The sequence below is a fragment of the Tursiops truncatus genome, chromosome X (assembly GCF_011762595.2).
Source record: "Tursiops truncatus isolate mTurTru1 chromosome X, mTurTru1.mat.Y, whole genome shotgun sequence".
Taxonomy (NCBI): Eukaryota; Metazoa; Chordata; class Mammalia; order Artiodactyla; family Delphinidae; genus Tursiops; species Tursiops truncatus.
This window is the reverse complement of record NC_047055.1, coordinates 23485100-23496283: the sequence shown is the minus strand read 5'-3', so window position 1 is coordinate 23496283 and position 11184 is coordinate 23485100. Positions and strand designations below refer to the sequence as shown.

At 34.3% G+C, this 11184-nt stretch overlaps 1 long non-coding RNA gene across 1 annotated transcript in view; it reads left to right on the top strand.

Annotated features, from left to right (window-relative positions):
- The first annotated feature begins 319 nt into the window (after nucleotides 1-319).
- LOC141277580 (uncharacterized) overlaps nucleotides 320-11184 on the top strand; it is a 90278-nt gene continuing 79413 nt past the window's right edge. The window contains exon 1 of the long non-coding RNA XR_012329195.1: nucleotides 320-344. This is a non-coding gene — a long non-coding RNA (uncharacterized lncRNA). The remainder of the gene's footprint in view (nucleotides 345-11184) is intronic.

Below are 11184 nucleotides of genomic sequence, written 5' to 3'. Positions count from 1 at the left end.
TTTTTCTCCTCTTCTTTCTGTAGTGGTAATATCTGTTGCATCACATAGCAGTGGATCCCACAGTGGATTAGTATTATTATATGTGTCAGTAGCTAAAATATGGGCTTTTCTTCCTTTGCAAAAGTTGGGGAGAATTCTCCAGATTTCCCTCCTTTCTATTCTCACTTGGGTCTTTCATTGTCTCGCATAAAATCTGGACCTTTTCTCTTGATTATATATAATAAGCGGACTCAATGATCATTTTGGTAATATGTTTCAGAGGCTGGCCCTTCTACGATTGATAAGATGTTCTGGAAAAAATGCACACGTAAAAAGGGAGAGGAGAGCAGGGAACTACTATAAAGGTACTGTATTATTACTGCTATTACTACTTATAGTAAAAATGAGAGCCCAGCAGTACTGGCAGTAGCACTGTTAACAAATACTATCTGCTAATAAATATTATCTATTGTACTTAGTACTATAAGTAAGTACTATCTATTGAGCCCATGCTGCAATCTGTGGCCTGTTGTAGCGACTTCACATACTTTATATAATTTTTAAAAGCCTAACAAATACATATTAATTTAAATTATTTGCCATGTTATTCAAAGTAAATGTGCTTTTAATTAAAAAATCAAGCTTCAGAACTCATACTGATATCCTATTATTTTCAACTAACATTCTTAGTACTCATTCCGGTGTAGTTTTGATGAGGTAAAATAAGCACACCAGGCACTTTAGTGTAGCCTTGCAGTCTTCCTTGAGGCTATCAAAGACCAAACTGCCTCATAATGAGGTCTTTTGTATTTTAGTGTGTATTTGAATGGAGGTTTCTATGTAGCAAATCTTGTTATGGTGATGATTTAGTGTATTAATCAATGAGAAGGACAGTGTAAACTTTTCAATGTTATTTTTATCTAATAAAAATAAGATGGAAAGGCTTCTTCTATTTTGCATGTATAAGAATCAAGGAGTAAAAATGTACAACATGAAAGCACCAGGGATTTTTAAAAGTGAGGCGGGTGAAGGCTGGAGTAGTATGTTATATCATTGCCCAACTGTCACCTTGTCAGTTAAATTTACCTTTTTCCAAGTCTGTTCATGGCTCACTTTTGAATAAATACAATAGCTGAAGGGAAAGTAAGAGGTCCAGCTTTCTGATTTGTCAGCTTGAAAAATGATGAGGGCAATCAAAATGGATGGGGGAGTGCATTTTAAGTAGCACATGTTTGGGGGACTGATCATCTGCATTTTTTCAGGTTTGTTTATAGATAGGTAATGTTATGCCTCTGTGATATTTAAAAGCATTTCTTGTTTGGTTTCTGAACTCCTAGCGATGGTTATGATTCTAGCAATACTAAAATGACAAATGCTTTCAAATTGGTAACTAGTCTGGTGGGGATTAGGAATCATCACAGTGCCTAAAAAGGAAGGAAAAAGTAGGAAGAAGCACCCTGTATTGTATGAACAATGCTTCTTTCATAAAGAAGAGTTTCTTTAGAGTCACTAGTAAAGCCCTATTAAAAGATTAAATTTTGAAAACTGGATTCAAAATATGTTTAAAAAACTCTCACACTGGAATAACCTACTTACGTAGATGACCCCACATCCATTGAAACATGAAAGTATAATACTTTGGTGTTCTCCATTATTCACTAATTTCTTTCTCCCTCTTCTCCATGAATTCATATACCTGATATATTTCAGATTGAGACCCTTATTTGTGTAAGTTTTGTATTGTTGCATAATAAATTAATCCCAAACTTGGTGGCTTAAAACAACAAATATTTATTATCTCACAGTTTCATTGAGTCAGGAATTTGGGAGAAGCTTAGCTGGGTGAGTCTAGCTCAGGGTCTTCCATGAGCTTACAGCCAAGTTGTCAGCCAAGACTGCAGTTATCTGAAGGATTGAGATGCTAGAGGATTCACTTCCAAGCTCACTTACATGGCTGTTGGTTGGAGTCCTCAAGCTCCTCACTGGCCGAAGGCCTCAGCTCCTTACCACATGGGTCTCTGGATAAGTGAGTGTCTTCACGTCTTAGCATCTGGTGTTCTCCAGAATGAGTGATGAGAGAGAGAGAGAGAGAGAGAGAGAGAGAGAGAGAGGGAGGGAGGGAGAGAGAGGGAGAGGAAGTGCTTTTTATGAACTAATCTCTGAAGTCACACAACATTTTATTCTATTTGTTAGAAGCATTTCACACTCAAGGGAAGGGAAATTAGGCTCTGCCTCTTGAAGTGAGGAGTGTCATAGGATTTGTGTACATATCTTAAAGCCACCAGATTGGTCACTTATTCCTCTTGGTCATTCCTCATAGTCACTAAGAAAGCTATCTGGATGTATGATTTTATTTCTCTATGGCTTTAATGGCAGCTATGGTAGTTGGTACCTGTATATTTTTCCTATAGTCACTTTAATATCTTAATGTTATTATATACCTTATTAACAGGGCTTCCAGATAGACTTAATGCTCTTTCCTGGGTTTTGACAGCCATATTCAAAGCAGTCACTTGTATCTATTTTCCAGGAAATGTTTTATCTGTCCTGTGTTTGGCTCCTAACATGTGTGTTGAATATGATATTTCCTCAGCCCTACCAGTGGTTTTCTGTTTCACTAACCTAACATCTTTTATGATACCATTGTGGATTGGACCTTGGTATTAAGCAGGAGGCTATTATATGGCATAAAACGATGAATAGAGCACTGAACTTGTAGTAATTAGTTCTGTAAATAAATGTTTAATAAAGTAAATAGTAATTATTATTTTATGACACCATAAGAATACTGTGAATAGTTGTTTGGCTTATATAATCCAGAAAAGCTATAAAATCACATAGATTTTGTCTGGAAGGGAATATAGGGAACGTGTGGTCCAACCTCTTTAATTTACAGATGTGTAATTTTAGTAACTTATTTTTTGGAATAAAGAGCTTTGTGAATTGTAGCAGAACATATTGTGCTCATAGGAAGGCAATAAATAATTTTTAACTAGGTGATGATAATGCCAAATTTCAGATTGTCACCAAGACTTAGGATAAAACCATTGATATTGGCCACAGTGTCTTTATTTTTAGATGGCACTTTTTATTTTCAATGTGATTGGGGGATATAATGCTTATTTGACTAATTATTGCACAAATCATCAATTATATTCTACTTGAAAGATGACAATACTATGGTTATTTTGCACTTAAGTATTAGTCTGCTGTTTAAAGTGTTTTCATATATACTATGATTTTCTTTTCACAAAGATCTTGAGGAATAGAAGACAGTGTAACATATTTTTTATATTAGGAAACAGAGTTCCACTTAAGTGACATTAGCATTTGTTCTTTCCACTAGTCCATGCTTCCCTCTTTGTCCATAATTTATATATAGCATATTTACTGATTTATGTCCTGTCTTGTTCCCAAAAGGATTTAAGATGGCTTATAAAATTCATACAGCATAAAAGGGTTGAAGCAAAAAGTAAGGAAGATCAATCAGGGCAAAATAAAAATAAACATAGAAAAGTAAAACAAAGCCAAGGGTGATATAAATACACAGAATTAGTGCCATAATGTCGGTACACCTGCTAGAAGTTGGCCCAATATTTAGCTCTGAGCTTTCAAACATTTAATGCAAAGATTGACACATGATTTACAGTAAACAAAAGATATAAATAAGCCAGTTTCATAAAAGAAATACAATTATACCTGGTACTGAGACATAAGAGAAAGTTTCCCAGTGCTTTGTTATAAGGAAGATGTTATATAATATGATTAACAATGTCCTCAACCATAGCTTTATAGTAAATACAATGAAGCATTTCATAAGATTTTTCTATAGGCTTCTTCAAGATAAGACAATGACATTAATAAAAATAATTCTATATGAGTCCTAAATAATATGATTTAAATATATCACTTTCTGCTGGTCTAGCTTAATCTAAGGACAGATTTTTGGTGAGTAGAGAAATAAATGGTTTGCATAACGCTAAATTTTTAGGCACTCCTCTAAACCCTATTTTACTTAGTAATTTTTAAAATAAATATTGGTTTGGAATAGGTCTGAGGTATATAACATTAAGTGTGGTAATGGTTAAGTACAGACGCATAAACTTTAGGCGTCAATAGGGCATAGCAATGACTTCTTATCAAGTCAAGAAGCCTAGTGAGAGTTCATGTTTGAAAAAAAGACCCTTTCACCTTTGTAGAGGTGGTTTGAGAGTTGCAAAGTTAATATGTTCTGTGCTTTGGCACACAGATAAACAAATACCCAACGTCCCAAAGTTTGGTGCCACATGCGTTCTCATCTGTAAGGAGAAATTTCAGTATATCATCCATTATACATCTTAATCAAGCAACGTAATCTCCAGTTAGCCTTCTAGTATAAGCTGGTTAGGTTATATGATGAGACAGTTTTATTAGTTATAAGTCAGTTAAATATTAGGGGATATTTACTGAAAATTATAACTAATTTTGGAACACTGGAAGCCATTCTTTCTGGCAACCATTAGCCAGCAGTGGCTATTGTCTATTAAGCTCATATTTCATAGGTTTCCAGTCTTCTCAGCTTACCTGTTTCCCTATATGGCCCATTCCATCAATGACACTCTGTTAATATTCTTATTTTTTTATTCAGTTGTCCTTATATTGTACCATCATTTTAAATACAACTTTGGCTCAATCCACCTATTTACTTTTTTGGAGTTTACAGAGGGATCCTGAATGCTATTAAGAAAAAAAAAAGATACAACTGTGCAAACTGTTGTCAATTTTAGAATATGGTCTTGGGAGGAAGTGCGATCAGGATGGGGTACATAAGGTATTCTGAACATTGGGAATGGTCTATTTCTTGATCTGTAAACACCAATGTTTGTAATTTTAACTTTTTCTTTATATATTTATGTTTAATTCACTGTTCTGTATAGGTGATGTATTAATCAGGGCTCTCCTGAGAAAAAGAACCAATTGTATGTGTAAATATATAGGAAAAGCTTTATTTTAAGGAAATGGCTCATGCAATTGGGGAGACTTAATGAGTCCAGAATCTGATGAGGGAGGCTGGCAGGCTGGAGACTCAGGAAAGAGTTGCAGTTGAAGTCCAAAGGCAGTGAGGCTGAAGACCCAGGGAAGAGCTGATGTTGCAGATGAAGACTGAAGACAGTCTGTGAATTCCCTCTTGCTCAGAGGAAAGTCAGCCTTTTGTTTTATTTAGGCTTTCAGTTGATTGGATGAGACCCATTCACATTATGAAGGGCAATCTGCTTTACTTAAAGTTCCCTGATTTAAATGTAAATCGTATTGAAAGACATTCTCCCAGAAATATCCAGAATGATGTTTGACCAAATATCTGGGCACAGTGGCCCAGCCAAGTTGACATATAAAATTAACCACCATAGATGGTATATTTCACAACAAAATATTTACATAAATTACTTCCTACTTCAGAGGGACCTTTAATGCTGCCTGACAAGATTTCTACATGTCCCCATTCAGCTGTCTTCCATTCTTTACAACAAAAGTTTCAAAACTTTTTCATTCTCTTTAAACCTCTGATCTTCTACAGTTGATTACCTCTTGCTTATTTCACAGAGAAATGGGCACCATTAAATTACTTCTCCCTTTGTCTCACTGCTACCAAACCAAAAATTATATCTTCACTCATACCCCTATTTTCCTCTTGTTCTTTTACAGGGAAGCAGTATCCTTTCTCCTTTCCGAAGCTAACCGTCTCACCTGTGAGCTGAGTCCCATCCTTTCTTGTTTAGGAGTCTTGCACTATGAATTACTCCTTCTCTGTTTTATTGCCAACCTCTCTGCTCCTGTTGGTTCATTCTAAGTGTCTGTCCTCATTAATGGACCTCATGAATAAATCAAACTTCTCCCATAAAGAAGTATTGTCCTTGAAGGTTTCTTTTGTTGTTGTAGTGTTGTTGCAGTAATGTTTGCTTAGATCCCAAGCAATTTTCTGTTCTTTTATTTGTTGCTTTATTTGCATGTTACTTAATTTTCATGTTGCTTTACTGAATAGTCAAGGGTGTTAAGCCTTGTTCATTTTGTTACCCTACAGACCTTGACAAACTAGGTATTTGAGGCAGTAGAGGTATCCAAAACTAGACTACTTGAAGTCAAAATCCTGGTCTTTCTATTTTTTAAAATTATTTATTAGCAAGATGTTGAAAAATTGTGCTTACCAGGAATGGATGATAAACATGCTTCTGAAAGATGAAACAAGAGAAAAGAGAGAGAATTTAAATGATGACAATTTAGTTGGGAGAAGGACCCATGTGTATATGAGAAATAACTTGAAGTGAATACAACATTGACTGAAATCTTGAGTCACAGACTATAAATTCCGTACAAACTCAGAAAAGGTACGTAATGGATTGAACACTTGGCAGTGTGCTGGAAAAACTGCATTTTAGACCTGTTCTACCGTAAAATTGCTGTGACTTTGTGAAAATTATTTCTCTGGGCCTTAGTTCTTTTTTTAAAAATTTTATTGAAGTATAGTTGATTTACAATGTTGTGTTAATTTCTGCCGTACAGCAAAGTGACTCATTTATACATGTATATATATGTATGTATATATTCTTTTTCATATTCTTTTCCATTCTGGTTTATCACAGCATATTGAATATAGTTCCCTGTGCTATACAGTAGGACGTTGCTTTTTATCCATCCTATACATAATAGTTTGCATCTGCTAATCCCAAACTCCCAATACTTCCCTTTTCCACGCCCCCTTCCCCTTGGCAACCACAAGTCTGTTCTGTATGTCTGTGAATCTGTTTCTGTTTCATAGATATGTTCATTTGTGTCATATTTTAGATTCCACATATAAGTGGTATCATATGGTATATGTCTTTCTCTTTCTGACTTACTGTGCTTAGTATGACAATCTCTAGGCCCATCCATGTTGCTGCAAATGGCATTATTTCATTCTTTTTAATGGCTGAGTAATATTCCACTGTATACATATACCACATCTTCTTTATCCGTTCATCTGTTGACGGACATTAGGTTGTTTCCATGTCTTGGCTATTGTGAATAGTGCAGCTATGAACATAGGGGAGCATGTATCTTTTCAAATTATGTTTTTTTGTCTGAGTATATGCCCAGGAGTGGAATTGCTGGATTTTTTGTTTTTTGAGGGACTTCCACACTATTTTCCATAGTGGCTGTACCAATTCACATTCCCACCAACAGTGTTAAGAGGGTTCACTTTTCTCCACACCCTCTCCAGCATTTAGTATTTGTAGACTTTTTAATGATGGCCATTCTGACCAATTTGAGGTAGTACCTCATTGTAGTTTTTATTTGCATTTCTCTAATAACTAGTGATGGTGAGCATCTTTTCATGTGCTTTTTGGCCATCTGTATGTCTTCGTTGGAGAAATGTCTATTTAGGTCTTCTGTTCATTTTTCAATTGGGTTGTTTGTTTTTTTTGTTATTGAATTATATGAGCTGTTTGTATATTTTGGGAATTAAGCCCTTATTGTTCACATCATTTGCAAATATTTTCTCCCGGTCTGTAGGTTGTATTTTTGTTTTGTTTATGGTTTCCTTTGCTGTGCAAAAGCTTATAACTTGATTAGGTCTCATTTGTTTATTTTTGCTTTTATTTCTATTACTTTGGGAGACTGCTGGTCCTTCTATTTTTATCTGTGAAAATTTGGGCAATTTATTCCCGTTAAGCCTCTAGTTTGTTTCATCTGAAAATAGGGACACTAAATGTGCCTTCTTTATAGGGTTGCTGTAAGAGCTAAGTGAGAGAAAAGAAAAATATGTACAGTATTTGACACAGTACGCATTGAATACATGCTAATTATTATTTTCCAATATGGATAAAACCAGTCTAAAACGAACAGCAGTCTTTTGCTAAGTGAGAGAAAAGTCCCCATTGGATAATATTTCTTCTTACTTTGGAGAATTAGTGTGGGGGACGTTGGGCTCTAATGCTAATAAACAAGTTATCTGCAGCATTTAAGTGACAGTTGTTACTGTTGTGCCACTGATTTACTTTGTGACTTTACATGAATTTTTTTCAATCCTGATCTCATTCTCTTCATTTTCAAAATGATGGAGATGGACTAGATGCTTTCTTTGCTTCATTCTAAAGCCAATATGCTATTGCTATAATTCTTTTAAAAATATATTTCAGTGGTAAGTGATTGTAGCATTTTCTTCATTTTTCTTATATTAGTTTTTACTGTCTTGGCAATTCATTATTTTATGACCCTTCCTACATACTATTTTATCATGTTATATCTTTTCCTCCTACAGTGAAATTTTCTCTCTTCCTTTGGTGTAACCATTATTTTCAATCTATCATTTCACGTAATGTTCTCAACTGTAACATCTGGACTTATTCCTTCCCAGCTTTTACAGTTTGTCATGGTAACATGCGCCTTAACTTCCCTCTCAGGCTGTAGGAGTTCAGCCATAATTTATCTATGTTTTCTTGGATTTTGGTTGATAATGGAGAGGAATACCACACTCACTTGTAAGTGTCACAGAAAATAAACTTCAAGCCAAGTTATGTACAGTCCTAGTCTAATAGAATCCCTGTCATTCTATATTCCCTTGTTATATTCTGTTCATTTGTAAAATGTAATAGTTGACTTTTGCTAGAATTACTATTAAAATAAGCTGGTAGATGTGTCCTTACTATTTATCTTATGATGAACACTTAAACAGTTGTCAATTCGGTATTCTTTTGTTTGTTTTAAATAAAATAACCAGAAAATGGCCACTGCAACAAAGAAATACATTATTTTTAGAGTAATATTTTATATTAATATTTATCAAAAATGAACCAACTTCAGATTCTACTACCAATATTCTAAAAGTATATTAATACTAGACAGGATTGTATCCTTTCCTGCAATCACTGAATATGCATGTGTATATTTTATTATGATCAGGGTCACTTTCTATCAGAGACACCCATCTCTCAATTATTTCATGTTTTTTTTTTTAGGCCTTTGAATTCATTGTTTCAATTATCATTTGGTTAAGTTGCATCTTTCACATATTAATAAATCTATTAAGCCAAAAATGCAATCAATATGGTAATTAACTAGTGTTGCTTTGGAATTACTGCTTTCATGTAAGGCATTGTATTTCTAAAAGGCTCATATTAAAATGTAGATGCAGTATCTTGGAGAAATTATACTTTGGCGATGATTAGTATGGATTGGTTATTTTGATTACCTGTCAGTGGTCAAATGGAACATCTGCTGAGAGAAGCAGGGCCATATAAGTTCTGGCTATGGAACTTCGCCCTAGCAAGGGAGGGAAGAATGGAAACATTGAAGTAAAGGATGCTGGGAATTGAGGAGCATTATGGATGTAGCAAGGTTCCAGAGATAGAGCGATAGGATTACTACATGAGCTATACTCAAAAGGTTTTACTAAAACCTTTTTTCCATTCTGAATTTACCTGTCTAATACAGAAGCTCAGGACATTATTTAATACCTCTTGCTAAAGGTCATTTGAAAATCATGTCTCATCTGCTCAGACCAAATGTGAAATGGAGTCCTGAAATTTTTAAGTTATTCCTGAGATTGTTGCATTTTTTTTAGAACACAAATCAAAGAGTCTATAAAACCTTGGCCAAAGACACTGAGAACTGAGACCATCATGTTCGAGATATTTTCACTCATTGGCCAGGTACTTTTCACTGACAAAAGTGAGAAGTAAATGTTTGCCTTATAAAAAGAAGTTCATTATACCAATATTCAAACTTTCTTTTCCTAATTATGATGATTCTCACTATACAGTAAACAAACAAACAAACAAATAAAACCTTTGATGAGAGAAATGAGGAAATAAACTAAGGTCTGATATTAGTATACTGCCCTCTCTGAGAGGCAAAAGCACTAGAGCAAAGAGTGTCATTTAAAATCAAAATCATCAATGCTAATTATATGACATACGATCATTATGGATAGTTCTATGTATATATATATTTTACCTTCAAGATAAGATGTTATAATAGCTGTCGTTAACTCTTTGCTGATTTCACTATTCCTCTTCTTTGAAAATTTAAAAGCGCATGGAAAATCAAATAATCTTATCTCATACCCTAATAAACAATAATATTGTTTATATCCACCACTAAAATCATTTTGATGCGTAAGGATCAAGTGTCGTTGCATTAAAGTAGGAAAATAGACTTAGATCACATAATTTTTAGAGCAGTGTGTGCATTCAAATATTGATTGCTTTAGTGCAAACTTAGTAACCCAATACTATGGGAAGATGTTGAGTTGGAACAAGAATACCATGAATTTGTCTTACCAGAACTTAGTTCAGGGTTTCTCAACCTGAGCACTACTGATACTTTGTGCCACCTTCTTTGTTGTGGTACTGTCTTGTGCATTGTAGGATGCTTAGCATTATTCATTGTCTTTACCCACTAAATTTATTAGCACACCCACAATTGTGACAAACAAAAATGTCCACAGATATTGTTGAATGTCTCCTGGGGGCAAAATCTCCCCCAGTTGAGAACCACTGACTTAGCTGATCTATTCTGAACCACCATCCTAATCCTTCCTTCACTGTGGTATCCTCTGCATATTATTTCTTCTGAGTATTTAAATTTATTGTTTTCAGTGGGCAGTGTGTCAGTCTCATAAATTTATATGTGTTTATCACAATGTTTTTAAGTGGTCTTAGGCTGAATCACATATGGCTGTTTTCTCTCTCTACATGAATAATATAGGTTTTAGATATTTAGAAGACTTATTTTCTAACTCCTTCATAAAACAAAATACAATGCTTTGTGTCAAATGGGATCGTCAAAAATATTGATTGACATTGATAACAGCTCGTCTTGGGAAATGTAGTTTATTTCTCTCTGCTTAGTTCAGGGTATTTTACTATTCTGTTTGTTTAATAAATAAGATACTTCCTGAAGATGCAGCTCAGGCTGCAGTTCTATAAAGAACTTTTAGTTTATGGGGTCTTAAAACAGAAATATACCTTAAATTGATTTCAAAGTCTTTACTTTGAGAAAACCCTATGTCCAACTTGCATTAAAAAAATCATGAATAAATGAAGTGTTATGAGACAGCCACTAATCAATTTTTAGTCATTTTCATCTTATAAATATAAAATAAAATAAAATAAAAAGTCTTGCTCTGCTTTCTCTGTTGATATAGCCTGACCTTATCATGAATTCTTTAGCCATTTTAAAAGCTTTCAG